We start from the raw sequence: 18,939 nt of genomic DNA, 5'->3' as shown, positions 1-18,939 counted from the left end.
ACTCATGGTCAGTGCATTGTCTTCTAACACTTTATCTGTCCCTCACAGTTTACTAGATCTATTAAGTGTCATGTAAGGATACATACTGCTTGATATAAGAATGTAATTTAATTCTTGCAACTAACGTCGGGAGGTGACTCCTGTCACCGAGATAAGCAAAAGATATCCTATGAACATGTAGCACATTGTGCATATTGGAGAGTTTGCGACGGCTGAAAGCATCAGAAATGCAAGTTCAAATTGATATATATCAACGCAAAGAAAGATACAAACGTACATTTGTTTACATAGCATTAGATCTTCCAAGTATCCGCCGTGAACAGCAGTGCATACATGAAAATGCCGGACCAAGAATTGGCGAATCGAATACCTGGGTCATGCCGAATCAGTTACACAAACGTTATGGATAAACTGTTCCAATCCGTTGACATTGATGACAAGAGTAACATACACCACACTTTTCTCACAGATAAAAATAGTGCAATCAGATATGGAGACTGGTCAGGCAAATCTACTGGACTACCACACCTAATCCAACGTCTACCATTCATTACCGAGGTAATACCATCAACGAATTGCCGGGGTAATATTTTTCGGTAAATCGAGCAATGTATCCAGCAGGAAGATGAAAACGCTCTCTATTCCTTCTTGGTGTAGCATATGTGGTAAGATAAGTTTATCATTGGCAATGCCATACCGTATATTGAGACGAAATAGGTATTTATGATGTGTGGTAATTTCAGCATGGAAATGTGCATCTGTCCATGTATGTGTGTTATGCAATTTGAAGATACCATTTCCTTCAAACCTGACCTCGTCAGTGAACAGTACTCATTTTTGAAACCGCATGATGGTATGGTTTGTTGAATGAAAGAATGCTTCAAGTTGGAAATCCGCTTCTATTAGTCGTTGCACCCTTTGCAGGTACTGTGGAAACAATGTTTATTCCATTCACGTGGAATGGGTTAAAATTTTAAAACTTTCCTTTCATTTGCTTTAGTGTTCCATGACATCGTTAGAAATTGATCACCTTTTCTTCATTGTTATTTTTTCATTTCAACATTGCAGATTCAAGAAAGTGCCCCCAGGACCTATGTATATTATGGGAGCATTCCCATACTTGCGTTATGAGAGAAATATATTATTTGGGAAACTGGAAATGATAGGTAAGTTTATGAAAATTCCACTTATCAAGCTATTAAGATTTAGGGATAATTCGATGAAAATGTGATTTTATTTCTACTATTTAAATAAAAAAAATGTAAGTTATAAGTCTTTAAATTGCCAATATGTTGAATTTGCGTTTTATATTGTATACAATCATGTATCCAGGGAGGACCATTTATCTTCTTTCGTCCTTTTGAACTAATGGACAAAAACACAAAAAAATTGTGTCAAGGAAATACCATTAGGTCACGTTGCTTGGCATATTTTATATAAAAGAGCAAAGTTAACAATATTGCCAATCCAACAGAAAGCTGTATTTTAATTGGTATTTTATCAGGTTATTTCATATTTCAAATCTAGATTAGAAACAATCCGTTAAGTATTACAGTTGTATAAAGTTTGGCAAAGCAAGGACGCTACGCTATCATTAATATTCAACATTTTCGTTGTCATTATACTAGTAATAAGGAAACTGAAACAGAAGAGCAGTCTACATTAAATACTTTTGAGTCTAATACTATGATCAGAATATGATAGCTTTCAAACGAATTTGAAAAAAATTTCAGAGGACTGAACATTTGAATTTTAAAAAAAGTTTGTATGGATACTTCATTCAATTATAAAAATTATTTTCAATATACATGACGATCACTATAACGTTTGCAGCAAATTAATATCTCAAACTTTTGAGAGATATTGTTATTATTTTTACCATTTTCAACACTGCAATAGATTATATAGTTTCGAGAATTATAATTATATCTGCCAAAAGAATTGTAGCGATATTATAGAAGCTAATAAATCAAAACTAGTTTTATTAACTTTCCGTAATATGCCATTTCTATTTTAAACAATATATATTGCATTTTACCATATCACCAAAATTTATTTTATCTGGAATCATGAACAATTAAAGAAATAATAATGACAATAAATATACAAAACAAACAAATAAGAATAAGAAATTATAATATGTGAGATAACATGTTTCAAGAAAGACGGAGAAATTATTACCTCCAGTAATAGATAAAACTTAAGATTTATTTCATCTATAGTATTAATGAACAAATAAAGAAATGATAAAAATAAGTATACAAAACAAACGAAGAAGAAGAAGAAATAACAGACATAATAATGAAGAAATTATGATATGTTTACAAAACCAACAAGAAGTAGAAATCATTACCTGCAGTAGAATAATCGAAGATAATTTTTTTTGGGTGTGTTTGGAAGGTATAATGAAAATCGTTTGAAGACTTTCCTTTAGCTTAGAAACTAGGAATAAGTATGAATAATGTCCACATAGGGACGACTTCACACTTTGAATTTGTTTATTATTCAATTTATAAGTAGCGGAATTTCTACGTAGAAATTGAATGTATTGCTTTACATATGGAAGAAATCCAAATGTATCTAAGTAGTCGGAACGTCCATCAGTATTAATATATACGGATACCAAATGGGTACCGATTTTAGTGGATGGATCTGTATTTATGGCGATAGCTGCAGGTAGCATGGCATGGGAAGGTAATTGATTGCAGACATATAAGCCAAGGTAATGATTTTGAAAAAAAAGGATTCGTTTGAAGTGCATGTATTAATTCTAGTGTAGAGGACATCATGTAAAAAATGCAGCTATGTACATATATGTTGTGGTATTTATATAATAATAACGTACCTTTAAAAATCCATGATGATGTTTCTCTGATGATCCACTCCCATGAGTGACTGAAACTCGCCATATGTGATGCATGGGACAGGTACTGGTAGAGGGTTCATAAATTGAACTTTCAGGCGAAAACAGGCATCCTTAATTACATAGATTCCAATACTACACAACGCTGGCTTCTCCATGTTGCTCTTGGGTAATCCCGAAAACAAAGATAATGTATAATTGAGGAAAGTCAAGGCGAGGATTTTTTTTTGCCATGATTGGAAAGGTGAATACCTGATAGTAGGGGTGGGGTGGGGATTCTGCGCCACTTCGTCATTTCCAATAACAATCTAGCACACCATCAATAATAATAGCGCACCCCTAATAACAATAGCGCATCCCCCTACCTCCAAATAACTTCTAAACTACCCCTAATAATTTCTACCGCACTCCCTACTTCCCAAATAACTTCTATCACATCTCAAATAACTTCTATCTTACTCATAATAACTTCTAATGCATTCTATCACTAAATCTGGTTACAAAAATCATTAAATCTGGTTCAAAAAAATTACTAAATCTAGTTACAAAAAAAAATCACTAAATTTAGTTACAAAAAATCAAAAAATCTGGTTATAAACCGGTTTTAAATTCAAAAAAATCAAAAAACCTGGTTATAACCGGTTTTGAATTCAAAAAATCAATAAATCTGGTTACAAAAACAAAAAATCACTAAATTTAGTTACAAGAAATCACTAAATTTAGTAAAATAAAATTATAAAACACTTTTATGATTTAAAAATACCATAAAAGTTAGCTAAATCTACATAATTACATAATAGTTACAAATTAATATATTGATAGTTACAAATTAGGATATTGATAGTGAAATCTTCTATTAATTTCATTCTCTATTGTAAATAATGATTTCTTAAACTCAGTCCACTGATCATAATTTATACTGAATAAACATCCATTAATTTCAAATAATACTTGTGTTTGATCTTGCACATTTTTTACAATCACATTGAATGAATTAGTAAGAATAAATTTCTTTTGAGGTTCCATTACTAACAACTCACTTTTTATAAGATTAGTTTTATTTAGATCATTTTTATTATTCGAATAGATAGTCATAGCTTACTTGTTATAAGGAAAATTTCATAAAACCACTTATCACTTAAATTTACATACAGAACTCAACAGTTGGATAATTATCTTTTAAACCAGTATATTTGATGCGCACACCATCTTTAACAATATCATCAATCATTTTGTCTGTCATGTGTTTTGTAAATCTAGGTGGAAGAAATAACTTAAAGTCATCACATTCAACTAAAATACTCTTACCATATTTAGTTTTTATTTATTCCATTTTCACAATCATATATTCTGTATCTAATTCTAATTCTCTTAATCCAATTACTTGTTTTTGTTCAAGACTTCCAAGTTTGTTTAAAAAATCAACGTGTTTTGCCATATTTATTATATAGATTTTTTTTAATAATCTCGAATTTCATTAAGTATGTCATTGATTCTGTTAACAATATCTCTTACATTTTCATCTGTTAATTCACCATTCATGAGTTTAATTACATTAAGCTCATCTTTAAACAGTCCAATTCGATCCACCATATTTTTATAATATTCTTTCTTTGAAGCTATATTAAACCGCGTAGATAAACCAGTTATAACAGCAGAAGCCGAAGCAAATGCAGTTGTAATAATTGAATATACTGTAACATGAATAAATACATTGATGAACCCTGTAGAAGCTGATAATAGAATTGATAACGTAATAAGAGTAATATAAACACATTTTATTCTCTTGAACTTCCTTTCGTTTTTCATTAATAACTTCTCAAGATTTAATATAGTATCTTCAATTAACACAATTAAATTCTTACGTGGAATGTTATCTGGAATAGTCATTTTATTAAATAAGTTTTTATGATAATATCATAAAAACACTTACAAACTAAACAAATCTAATAAACATATAATTGGTTTATATCTTCTCAATTATTTTTTCTTTCTCAACATCATACTCTAAATTTTTCTTACCAATCATAACAACATAGCAAATTGTTTTATCTGATACATCGCTTTCAAAATTAACAGTCAGTTTCAAATTAGTTCTATCACTTACAGTTACTGATTTATGCTTGCTTGTGTTAATTACGAACATCGGCCTATTTTCTAAAAATTCCTTAGGATAATAAAACATCTCAGTATTTCCAATTGTAGCTCGCTTATATACCGTATACATTTCATAAACTTTCAAATACTTATGTTTTGCAAAATCTAAGTTTAAAGATTCTAATGGGAAAGATTCATTTCTAGAATTACGAAAATGGATATTCTGAACTTTACAATGATCAAAATAGCTTGAATCTCTTTCTTGATTATCATTTCTATCAGTTTGGAAAAAGGCAATCACAAAATTAGGCATATCAAATTCACTTGAGTAAAATTGTGTGGTTAAATCGAATTCTAAATATTTCCCACTAACTGATTTCTGCAAACATTGATACGTATTGAATGAAATAGGAATCTTACCTTCTTTTAACATATTAGATCTTAACAAGGTGGCATAGTTAGGTTCATAATTAACAATAGCCATTCTTAACTCCATATTTGTAATCTTAATTTTACCTGGATGTGGTTGATCATTCTCATATGTTCCATCCTGCTTTTTTGTTTTCCAAATAGCAAATGCATTATCATCAGAACCACTTCTTTTAAATGTATATTTCAAACCTCCTTTCCACATAATATCTTTAAAATCTGAACAAAATCCTGGTAAAAGTCTTAGCAAAAACACTATTTCTTCATCTCTTCTTGCCCACGTAATTCCTTCCCATCCACATTCATCATAGTGATTTGCCTCTGGTTTTGAAATCGTACATGTGTTTACAGCTGTTGAAGTTAAACCAGGATAATCTATAATATCTAATATCTGACCATGCTTACTAATTTGAATTTGAGTAAACAAATGTGGGAAGAAATTATTAATAAGTCTAATATTTTGACCAGTAGTATATTCTCCATCACCATCTCTACCTCTAATTTCAAAAGTTACATACATATCAGCATAATAAGGATGTATGAAGCCATCACCCACGTCAATATCAAATTCAATAGACCTGTTTGGCTTATTTAAATTCTCAATTGTTTTTGATTAGGTTTAAAGGATTGTAATTCATATGATTCTATCTTATCCATATTTATTATAAAAATATTTATAATCGTCTTATGAATTAAGCCCAAAAAATAAACCCATAAAACTTAAATATAACTTCTCCAAATATCCTTATTCCTATTCACCTGACTAATAATTTCTGAAAAACTATACCCATCTCTAAACATTTTTAACACTGTAATGCATAAATGACCACAAATTACCTCGTTAAAATGTTGTATACGGCTGCTATTGTACTTTATATTATGACCAAGATATTTTACGAGTGTTTTTGGTGGATTACCTCCAAATGAATCAAACACATACTTTCTATTTCCTTTTTTCCAATAACAAATCCAATGCGTTCCTATATTTTTAGACGTATCAAAATTAACAATACCACACTCATTCTTCCTTGGTTGTTTAGGCAATTCATCACTCATAAATACACCTCTAAAGTTTGTTATCTTAAGTTTTTAACAAGTTGTATTAGATCTAAATTACTTAAAGGTTTAATTTCTTCTTTTTCTTTACTGTTTTGGAGTTTACGTTTTTTGAAAGCTTACCACCTTGTTTTTCTTCCATTGCTAAGTTATGCCGCTTTTGTTCTTCTAATTCCATTTTATTCTTTTTTGCATCATCTACAGTCTTAGCAATAGCAGCCGCACCTCCAGCAACAGAACCTAGAGCACCTATTAAAGCTAAAATCGTTGGAATAGTAAATATAAAACCACCATAATGAACTTTATTATCATTTGCCTTCATTTCTTTGTTTATTTTCTTAAGTTGTGGTATAGAAAGAGATAGAGACATACATTGTCCTTTACTTAGTTTTGCCTCCTTTTGTTTGAGTTGTTTGTTAGGTAAATGTGGTCTATATTTAATTGTTTAAGTTCCTGATTAGGATTCGTAAATGTAAAACCTTTTAACTGCATATTTATTATATAAATTAAAAGCTTTTTATGAAAAAATTCCATAAAAAGTACATATATAAACCTAAATCTAAAAATACTTATAAACCTAATCTTACTTTCATTACTTATAAACCTAAACCAAATCTTACTTTTGTATTCATCATTAAAGCAGTTCCAAGAGCAGGTAGTTTTTCAGTTATTAAATTAGCATCTTTATCAAAAACTCTTTCCCAAGCTTTATTTTCTAATTCCTTATCTGCAATATGTCTTGATTCTGTATCTTTATTATCCCTATAGTATATATCATGTTCTTTACAAGCCTCATCTAATTTGTTAATAACTTCATCACCTCTTTCTAATCTTTCTTCTAACTTAGTCCCAGGCCCGCAAAATCTAAATCCTGGAATATGCAACTCAAATGGAAGTTTATTAATCAAATCATTTACTAATCCTTTTCCATACTTTTCACTATTCCAAAATTTTGGTGGCAGCGTATTCAATATCTTTATCAAATAACCTATACCTTTTGGATCATTAGGTATAAATTGTGCAAGTTTAGAATTAATCATATCCACAATACCTACTTTCTCATTAGAAAAGTTATCATTTCCAGATTTTTCTTCCCCATCAATAACAATCAAGCGATCAATCAGTTTTCTCACATCATCCATCCATATGTATTCTTTGATAATTCGTTATATACCTTTATTCCTTCTCCAGATTTTGGTGTATTTTTTGAAGGTGTTGTTGGTTTTATATATTCATCCCAAAGAGGTTTGATAATCTCTTTATATTTTCTACCTTTACAAGATTTTTGTTTTCTTGTACTTGGATCATTATTATGAAATGCAACACTAGAATCAATTACTATTTGTTTATATTTTTCTAGATCATCATCATTATAATTTGTTGGATTATGTTTTGTCAATAATTTCCATAAACCTTCTGTTCCTGTATAATGTCGATTATTAATAACTAAATCATCACCATGAATTTTAACTTCCGCATTTCCTATCATATGTATAATTTTCCCATCTTCATCATATGGCTGTATTCCAAAACTTTTATCATCTCTAGTTGCATAATATCTTGAGGCAATATTACCAAAATGAGTTGTTGCTAAAGATTCTATTCCTTCTACTTTATATTTAATTTGTTTTTTCATGTGTTTTATTTCTTCTGTTATAGGCGTATCACTTTCATTTATAGAACTATCATGCATAGGCGGTGTTTCTAATAAGCTTGAATCCACTCTAGCACTTTTATGTACAACTGGAACTAACTCTTGAATTAGATTTTTATTTTCTTCTGCTACTTTTGATATATCTTGCCCTAAATCTTTAATTGCATCAATAACAGGCTGATCTTGTTCTTTAAATTTTTCATACTTACTTCGATTACTTTGTTTAATTTCCTTAAATCTTTTAATAAGTTCTTCTTTTAACTTAATATACTTCTTAGCTTTATTAACATCCATTTATTATATAAAGAAAAAAAATAAAAACATAACATAACATAACATAACATAACATAACATAACATAACATAACATAATATATACGTTCATCTGCATTCATATACGTTTAGTTTACACTTTTAGAAATCCTTTAATTTTATTTCTATATTTACCATTTTTCACCTTCCTAGTCATATCTATTGTTAAGAAACCATGTTCTTCACTCCAACACTTGCTACATAATAATTGTAATTTTTCAAACGACATATCAGATGCAACAAATTCATCATATATATGTCTTAAATTTACATTGTCCTGTCTAAATATACAAATAAAGTTTAAGTTGTCTCTAATTAATTGTTTTGGCACTTTAGAATATGTTTGTCCAAGATAGAAACAGTTCAAACCCTTATGACGACCTCGAGTAAAATATTCTCTAACGTGATTTTGTTCTTCTAATATGAAATCATCAAATACTACCACAGAATAATCCTCACATTCATCTAATGGAATAATCTCTTCATTGTTTCCTTTTATTATTGCTATTGTGTCTTTAATATTACGTTCTATATCTCGAAAAAGTTGTATTAAGTGTTGGTATTTAGGTTGATTTAAACTTTTAAAATATATATAAACATTTGCATATTTTAACCATTTAGGTGCTAACAAAAAATTATCAATCATTAACGTCGTTTTACCACAACCACTAGGCCCAACTATTAAACATCTTATATCATCAGGTAACAACTCTGCATTCCTCTTACTCTTCGCCGTTTCTTCTGTTAACCTTACTTTAATATCCCAATTATCCATTTTAATCATTTATTATATAATAAATGAAAGTATTTAATTTAAATGGTTATTCATCTCTATTAAACATGTCTTTGCACTACCCATTTGAAAACGATTTAGAAGTAGCTGTTGCAGGATTTTATACAACATACTTAACACCAAACATTACAGAAAAGAACAATAAATTAACGTTTTGCACTGAAGAACCTGAAGTTACAAGACAAGCCATAGTTCAACCTGGTCAATATAGTTTAAAAGAATTAGAAGAATATATTAAATCAAACCTTCCATTCTACACTGATGAATTCAAAGATACTTTTGAAATTACAGAAGACAGGAAAAGAAATAGAGTTAAAATATTTAGTGAGGTTTGTGATATAACCTTAGATACCATTAACACTGTATTAGGTTTTAGTGATAAAAACTTGGCTAATAACATAGAACATATTGGAGATAAACCACCAAGGTTTCATCCATTTGATACTATAAATATTCATTGTGATTTAGCAGAAGGTATGATTTTAAAACACAATGATACAACACACAACGAAACAGACTTAATTGCAACATTTAGAACAAATGCAGAGTTTAGAGAACCAATTATATATGAACCTAATGAAAAGATATTTTTCCCAATACATCACAATAAATTTAATAATTTGAAAGTTTCAATTAAAGATGAAAATGGTGATTTGATTGATTTTGGTGGAGCTCGTATAACTGTTTTACTTGCTGCTAAATAATTTGAATTGTTATATAATAAATATGGATATATTTGGTAATACTAAAACGAGGACTACAAACCTCAATCATGTAAGTGAAGTTTTTACATCAAATATAACATGGGTTGATTTCAAAAACAAAAGACTTGTTAATGTAAGTAATGCAATTGACCAACAAGATGTAGTAACTTTACAACAGCTAGATTCAATAAATAGTAATGTTAATAGTCAATTGGAAGGTGATAGAAACAAATTTGAAGATGTATTAAAAACATTACAAGACACATATATAAAGAAAGATGATTTTCAAAAGATTAGGATGGATACTACTAAATTGATTATGCAGAAAGAAACTATACCCCTAATATGTCGATTGAGAGTTAAAAATGTTAAGGAACCAATCTTTAGAATATTTAATCTCTCTAATGGTTACAAATTTCTATATAATGGGAAAATAATGCACATGGAATTAAGTTTGGATAAATACTTTCTAGAGATATATTTAGGTGATACTTTGATTGAAAATTTACCTGTAAACAATAAAAAGGGTGATATAATTATGTTTCAAGCAAATAAGAATTCAGCTATGGAAGAAGGGCAACCATTGCAAGTTATTATGTATATAGAAAGAGAACTTTCATAAAACCATTTGCTATATTCAATCTATATAACAACATTCTAATTCAATCCATATATATATATATATAACATTTTAATTCAATCTATATAACAACATTCTAAATTGAATTATACAGATGAATTATAAATTGTTATATAGATTGAATTATTGTTTGAATTATAGACTAAGTTATAGAATGTTATATTGATTAAATTATATAGATGAACAGTGTTTGAATTGTAGAAGTTATTATATAGATTGATTATAGATTGAATTATAGATTGAAGTTCATGATCAATTATAGTATTAATCAACAAATACCAACAACAGCATTAATTATAGTATTAATCAACAACAGCATTAATTATAGTATTAAACATCAAATATCGACACCCGTCAATTATAGTATTAATCATCAAATATCGACAACAGCATCAAACAAACATATGCTTGAATTATAGTTTGAATTATAGTTTGAATTAGGCCGATCTTTAGAATTATGTTGTCAGTTGATATAGTGTTTGAATTATAGATTGAGGTTAATAATTTTCCATATAATAAATAGTATGATGTATTGTGTTAAGTGTAAGAAATCAACAGATACAAAAATAGATAACATAAGAATAGAACAAACAAAGAATGGAAGATATATTAAGAAAGGTATATGTGTTGTATGTGGTGTTAATAAATCTCAATTCACTAAAAAACCCGATTGACTATATGAAGGTGAAGGTATTAGAGAAGACATTATAGAAGAAATTCATAAACCATCTAGAAAGAATTATGCTAGGTTAAGTGTTATTGTTAAAGGTATAGATGATTTATGGCAAGCTGATCTTGTGGAAATGGATAGTGGTGTGTTAAAAGGTGTTTCAAAATTAAATAAAGGTTATAAGTATTTACTAACAATTATAGATGTGTTTTCAAAATATGCGTTTACTGTTCCTGTTAAAGATAAGAGTGGTAAGAATGTTACAGAAGCATTTGAATCAGTGTTAAAAATTAGAAAACCTAATAATTTACAAACTGATCAAGGTAAAGAGTTTTATAATAAAGAATTTGAGGATTTGATGGGAAAAAACAATATCAATCATTACTCAACATATAGTGGTAAAAAAGCTTCTGTTGTTGAAAGATTTAACAAAACACTTAAACAAAATATGTGGAAAAAATTAACTGTTCAAGGTAATTATAAGTGGTTAAAAATATTGCAAGGTTTGGTTGATGAATATAATAATAAAGTACATAGAACAATTGGTGTGAAACCTGTAGAAGTGAATAAGAAAAATGAGCATGCGATATTGAAAAAAGTGTATAAGAAAGAATATAAGTCTGTTAAGTTAAAGTATAAGATTGGTGATTATGTTCGTATAAGTAAAATTAAAGGTTTGTTTGAAAAAGGTTATACACCAAATTGGTCAGCAGAAGTGTTTGTTATTAATGAGGTTATACCATCTAATCCACCAACATATAAAATTAAAGATTTAAACAATGAAGAAGTTAAAGGAAGATTTTATGAACCAGAATTATTGAAAACTAAATATAAGGATGAGTATTTGGTTGAAAAAATATTGAGAAAGAAAGGTAATAAAGTGTTTGTTAAATGGTTAGGGTTTGATAATTCACATAATAGTTGGATAGATAAAGAAAATGTTGTAGTGTAAATTTAATGTGTTTAACTTTTATGAATATTTTCATACAAATAATAAAGTGTTTGTTAAATAATTAGGGTTTATTAAATGGTTAGGGTTTAATAATTTACATAATAATTAAATAATTAGGGTTTATTAAATGGTTAGGGTTTAATAATTTACATAATAATTAAATAAATAATTTGCATTAATAACTAAATAAATAATTTGCATAATAATTAAATAATTAGAGTTTATTAAATGGTTAGGGTTTAATAATTTGCATAATAATTAAATAATTAGAGTTTATTAAATGGTTAGGGTTTAATAATTTACATAATAATTAAATAAATAAAAATAATATAATATTATAAATGTTGTAATGTAATTTAATTTGTTTAAACATGAAAAATATTATGAAAATGAATTAAAAAATCTGGTGAATATAAAAAATGATACAGTGTTTTTTCATATAAGGTGTGTTATTATATGGAAAAACACTGTATCATTTTTTATGTCGAAATTAACAGCTGTATTAGAAAAATAAGTATGCTAATGTTGGTATAAAAATATTATGAAAATGAATTAAAAAATTTAGTGAATATAAAATTACGATACAGTGTTTTTCCATATAAAATGAGTATGAATAATGTTAATTTTACTGGTGAGGAGATGAAGGAGATGTCAATTACAAAACTAAAAGAAATATGTAAAGTCAAGAAAATCCGCGGCTATAGTTATTTAAATAAGAGTGAATTAATCAAAAAAATCGAACAATACCAAAATGAACCAGATGAATTGAAAGTTATATACACAATGAAAGTTGATGAACTAAACAACCATTGTAAAAGGAAGGGGATAAAAGGTTATTCTAAATTAGGAAAGGCTGAACTTATTGACCGTATTATAAAATATGAAGATGAACAAAACAGATCACAAATTAGAAACATATTTCCATTTAAACAAGATGTTTTTGAAGAATCCAAACCACAACGAATACCAATTAAAGTACAAACAAAGGAAACAGCAATACAGAAACGATTACAAACTATCACAATCGAAAACATAGGAGGATATAAGGATCCGGTGAAGTTTTTAAATATAAGTGGGAAAGTAGTTATTAATAAAATCAAGGAAGAATTAAAGCACCATCCATTAAAAGTCAACCTTGTATTCATTTGTGATTATATTAAAGATACAGAATTACAAGAACGCAATTTTAAAACTATGAAGAAAAGAATATTACAATCAACTGACTTAGATGAATATATAACCAATGCTAAACAAAAACTGTGTAGAGAGATGGAGGAATTTCAAGGAAGAGGTTCAGGTTGGTCATTACATCAAATTAAATATTTAGAAATCAGATTAAATAAATATGTACCATTACGAGCTTCTTCCTATATTGACCTTCCTAAACCAATTAAAGATAAAAAAGCAGTGATTAATGTTGAAAATAAAGATAATAAATGTTTCTTATATTCTATTGCATGTTATTTAAAACCTATAGATCACCAATCACATCCTCAACGGCCTTCAAACTATACAGAAATTGTGGATGAATTACAAGAGAAATATTGTAAGGGTATTGAATTTCCTGTACAATTAAAAGATATAGTAAAGTTTGAAAAAAGAAGTAACATATCCATTAACGTGTATACCTATGATGATGAATATAATATATACCCACTTCAAATCACAAAAAATAAGCAGGATAAACACATCAATTTATTATATGTAAAAGATGAAAATAATGATCACTTTTGTTGGATAAAGGATTTATCAAGATTAATAAGAAGTCAAGTAACAAAGCATAAGGAAAAATTATACTTTTGTGGTAGGTGTTTAACAAGACATTTTAGAAATGAGATACAATTACAAGAACATGAACTATATTGTAAGGAGCATGAATCTGTTAGAATAGAACTTCCAAAACCATATAACAATCAAATACAATTTCAAAATTATAATAGATCATTAAGGATACCATTTGCGATATATGCCGATTTTGAATGGTTGTTATGTAAAATGGATGTAGACCATAATTGTTCTAAAACTGTGAAGTATCAAAAGCATTTACCAATGAGTTTCTGTTATTATATTAAATACTCAAATGATGTGTATAAAAGTCCTGTTAGTTATATTGGTTTAGATGCTGCAAAGGTGTTTGTGGAGAATTTAAAACAAGAAGCAATAGAAATAAAGAAAATATATTACAAAACAGTTGAAATGATTGACCTAACTAAAGATGAGGAAAATAGATATAATAATTCAAATAGTTGTCATATATGTGAGAGAAACTTGAATGATTTACCACCAGCAATTGAAAAACAAATAAATATGTTAAATAAGAAGATAAAATTCGCTAAAAATAATGATAGCATGGTTGAAAAATTAGAAGAATGGAAACATGAATTAGGTAAATGTTTGAAAAATATAAATATAAATAAAGCAAAAGTAAGAGATCATGATCATTTAACTGGAAAGTTTAGAGGTGCAGCTCACAGTTATTGTAACTTAAGCTATCGAAATCTTAATTTTATTCCAGTATTTATTCACAATTTAAGTGGTTATGATACTCACCTGTTTGTTAAAGAACTTGCTTATGATAAGAATGAAATAAAACTAATTGCAAATAATGAGGAAAAATATATAACATACTCAAAATATGTGAAGGTTGATAAAAAGAATGGAATTAATTTACGATTTCTAGATTCATTTAGGTTTATGTCAAGGGGTTTAGCAGAACTAGCAAATAACCTTACAAAAGAACAATATAGAGAAACGTCAAAGTATTTCACTAATGATTTATTAGATTTAGTAATTAAAAAAGGTGTGTACCCATATGATTATATTGACTCAATTGAAAGATTAGAAGAAACAAAACTACCTTCAAAAGAAATGTTCTTTAATAAACTTACTAACACCCACATCAGTGATGAAGATTATGAGCATGCGAAAAATGTTTGGAAGTCATTCAATATTAAAAATCTAGGTGAATATACAGAACTTTATAACAGGACAGATGTATTAATATTAGCCGATGTATTTGAAAATTTTAGATATGTGTGTTTAAAGGCATATGGTTTAGATCGTGCTTGGTATTTCACTGCTCCTGGTTTATCGTGGGATTCAATGTTAAAGGTGACTAAAATCGAACTAAAAATGTTAACTGACTATGACAAAATATTAATGATTGAAAAAGGTATAAGAGGTGGAATTTCACAATGTAGTAAGAGGTATGTAAAAGCAAATAATAAGTATATGAAAAGTTATAATAAAGATGAACTTTCAAAGTATTTAACTTATCTAGATGCAAATAATTTATATGGATGGGCAATGAGTCAATACATGCCTTACAAAGACTTTAAATGGGTTCAACCTTACATAAACATAATGAATATTCCAGATGATTCAGAAACTGGCTACATATTAGAAGTTGATTTAGAATATCCAGAATACTTACATGATAAACATACAGATCTACCATTAGCTCCAGAAAATATGTGCCCACCAGGATCGAAACAATCAAAATTATTAACAACGCTTTACAATAAAGAAAGATATGTTATTCACTATAGAAATTTAAAATTATATATGTCACTTGGAATGGTATTAAAGAAAATTCACCGAGTATTAGAGTTCAAGCAATCAAACTGGTTAAAGGAATATATTGATCTAAATACAAATATGAGAACGCAAGCTAAGAATAATTTCGAGAAAGATTTTTACAAGTTAATGAATAATAGTGTATTTGGTAAAACAATGGAAAACATTAGAAAGAGGCCATCAATTACTTTAGAATGTGATCCAATGAGGGTGGAAAAGTTAATAGCGAAACCGAACTTTGATTATAGAACAATATTTACTGAAGATTTGTGTGCGATACATATGAAAAAAGAAAAATTGATCTTCAACAAACCTATATATGTTGGTATGAGTGTGAAAGATTTATCAAAACTATTAATGTATGACTTCCATTACAACATTATGAAACCTAAATATGATATTGATATAAACTTATGTTATACGGATACTGATAGTTTTATATATGAAATTGGGACAGATGACTTCTACAAAGACTTAAATGAAATGATTGATTTATTTGATACAAGTGATTATGGAAAGGATAATCAATATGGAATACCATTAGTAAACAAAAAAGTATTAGGAAAGATGAAGGATGAAAACAATGGTAAAATAATGACAGAATTTATTGGGTTAAGGTCGAAAATGTATGCCTTTAAAGTTGAAAATAAAGAGGAGAAGAAAGCAAAAGGAATAACAAAATGTGTAGTAGCAAAAGAGTTACAATTTGATGATTATAAGCAAACCCTATTCAATGATGTGAAAACATATAAAAATATAAATCTAATTCGAAGTTGTAAGCATGATGTGTATACCATAGCTGTAAATAAGTTAGCATTAGATTCGAATGATGATAAAAGATATATACTAGAGGGTGGTATAAGTACATTAGCTTGGGGGCATTATAAGATATAGTTAAAATGTATTTATGTGTAGTTTAGTTTTAGGTCATATTTAATTAACTTTTATGTATAGTTTAGTTTAGTTTTAGGTCATATTTAATTAACTTTTATGTATAGTTTAGTTTTAGGTAAATTTAATTAACTTTTATGTATAGTTTAGTTTTAGGTCATATTTAATTAACTTTTATGTATAGTTTAGTTTAGTTTTAGGTCATATTTAATTAACTTTTAGTTATAGTTTAGTTTAGTTTTAGGTCATATTTAATTAACTTTTATGTATAGTTTAGTTTTAAATAAAATTTAATTAACTTTTATGTGTAGTGTAGTTTAGTTTTAGGTCATATTTAATTAACTTTTATGTATAGTTTAGTTTAGTTTTAGGTCATATTTAATTAACTTTTATGTATAGTTTAGTTTAGTTTTAGGTCATATTTAATTAACTTTTATGTATAGTTTAGTTTTAGGTAAAATTTAGTTAACTTTTATGTGTGGTGTAGTTGATAGGTGTTAGTGAGTAATTATGTATAATTTAGTTTTAGGTAAAATTTATATTTTTAAGTCATAAAAGTTGTTTTTGTAATTTTATCCTTAGACATAGGCAACCAGTAACGTGTTAGAAAAAATTATAAGAAAATAGAAACCATTTACCGTTTGAATTTTGAAAATCGGTTAATATTTGATGAAGTTACAGCAAACTCAAAATTTCGGGAATTTTTTACGGGTTTATTTTTGAGTTTTCGGGAAAATGTTATTCTTTAAAAAAGTGATAAATTTTTTTTAATTATGGTAGTATTTTTATTTTTTCGATTTTTTAAATTTTGTGGAGATATTGAAAAAGGGAAAAGTATCCTTTGGGTTATGCAGCCATTTATGCATTTTAGAAAATTGGATATGTTATTAGTATTCATTTGCCGTTTGAATTTTTGAAATCGGTTAATTAGGAGCCGAGGAATTAATTAATAACGTTATTTGGGGGTGGCACTGTAAGTGTTGCCAACTCACTTTTAACAATTATCATATTTATTAGTAGTGGGGTGAATTCATCCCGATATGTTTTAAAGCGATATCTTGAAAAATTAAAATCATGGAACGTTCCGAAAAAATATATAGAGTTGGATACACTGACTTTTTCTTTTTTGAACATTAATGTTTTAGCTATATTTACCACCTAGGTGACTATGATCAATAAGTTACTCACCTACTCAATACATGGTGCGGCATGCGGTATGTTTCAGAATTATAAAAGCTAGAGATTTGCGGACAGATTTTGTATCAAGAATTTTCTTCAAAGTGATGACCGTGAATCGAAAAAAGCGGGACTGACAAGAAGCCGTGACACCTAGGACAGACAGCCTGGACAGACAGCCAGGACGGACAGTTTTGGTGTTGTTATTATTACATACTCAGAAGAAAGAGAGAAGGAAACTGAATTGTAAATGTGTGCGTGTGTATTGTGTTGGGTTGTATAAATACAGGCGGTAAAATGCTAAATTCGTTATTTTTTATCCGATTTTGATAATTCAAACAGCATTTAAAAGAGTATGTATCAGAGTTTAAAATGCAATTGTTTATTCTTGTCAAATCTTGTTAGATTTAGTAATTTTTTTGTTTTTGTAAGTAGATTTAGTGATTTTTTGTAACCAGATTTAGTGATTTTTGAAGTCTAAACCGGTTATAACCAGATTTTGTAACCAAATTTAGTGATTTTTTAAAGTCAAAACCGGTTATAACCAGATTTTGTAATTAGGTTTAGTGATTTTGTAACTAGATTTAGTGATTTTTGTAACTAGATTTAGTGATTTTTTATAACCAGATTTAATGATTTTTGTAACTAGATTTAGTGATAGAATGCATTAGAAGTTATTATGAGTAAGATAGAAGTTATTTGAGATGTGATAGAAGTTATTTGGGAAGTAGGGAGTGCGGTAGAAATTATTAGGGGTAGTTTAGAAGTTATTTGGAGGTAGGGGGATGCGCTATTGTTATTAGGGGTGCGCTATTATTATTGATGGTGTGCTAGATTGTTATTGGAAATTATGAAGTGGCGCAGAATCCCCACCCCACCCCTACTCCTGATCCACAGAATAAGGTGTGATATGAAAAAACATATATGTTGTTTCAAAATTTGGTTGTAAAGTTTTTGAGGGTACAGGTTTTCCACCACAGCAGAATGAGAAGAAATTGATGTCAAAATGTCTGAAATGAAATGGACTTGAAGTTATCGTTCCTGTATAGGCATCGTTTTGAGTAAACGCCACAGTAACTCCAGTTGGTAATACACCCATAAATAAATTATCGATTATTCTTGATTGA

Source organism: Thermobia domestica, chromosome 5 (genome assembly GCF_964235325.1).
Source record: "Thermobia domestica chromosome 5, izTheDome1.hap1.1, whole genome shotgun sequence".
Taxonomy (NCBI): domain Eukaryota; kingdom Metazoa; phylum Arthropoda; class Insecta; order Zygentoma; family Lepismatidae; genus Thermobia; species Thermobia domestica.
This window is presented reverse-complemented; position numbering follows the sequence as displayed.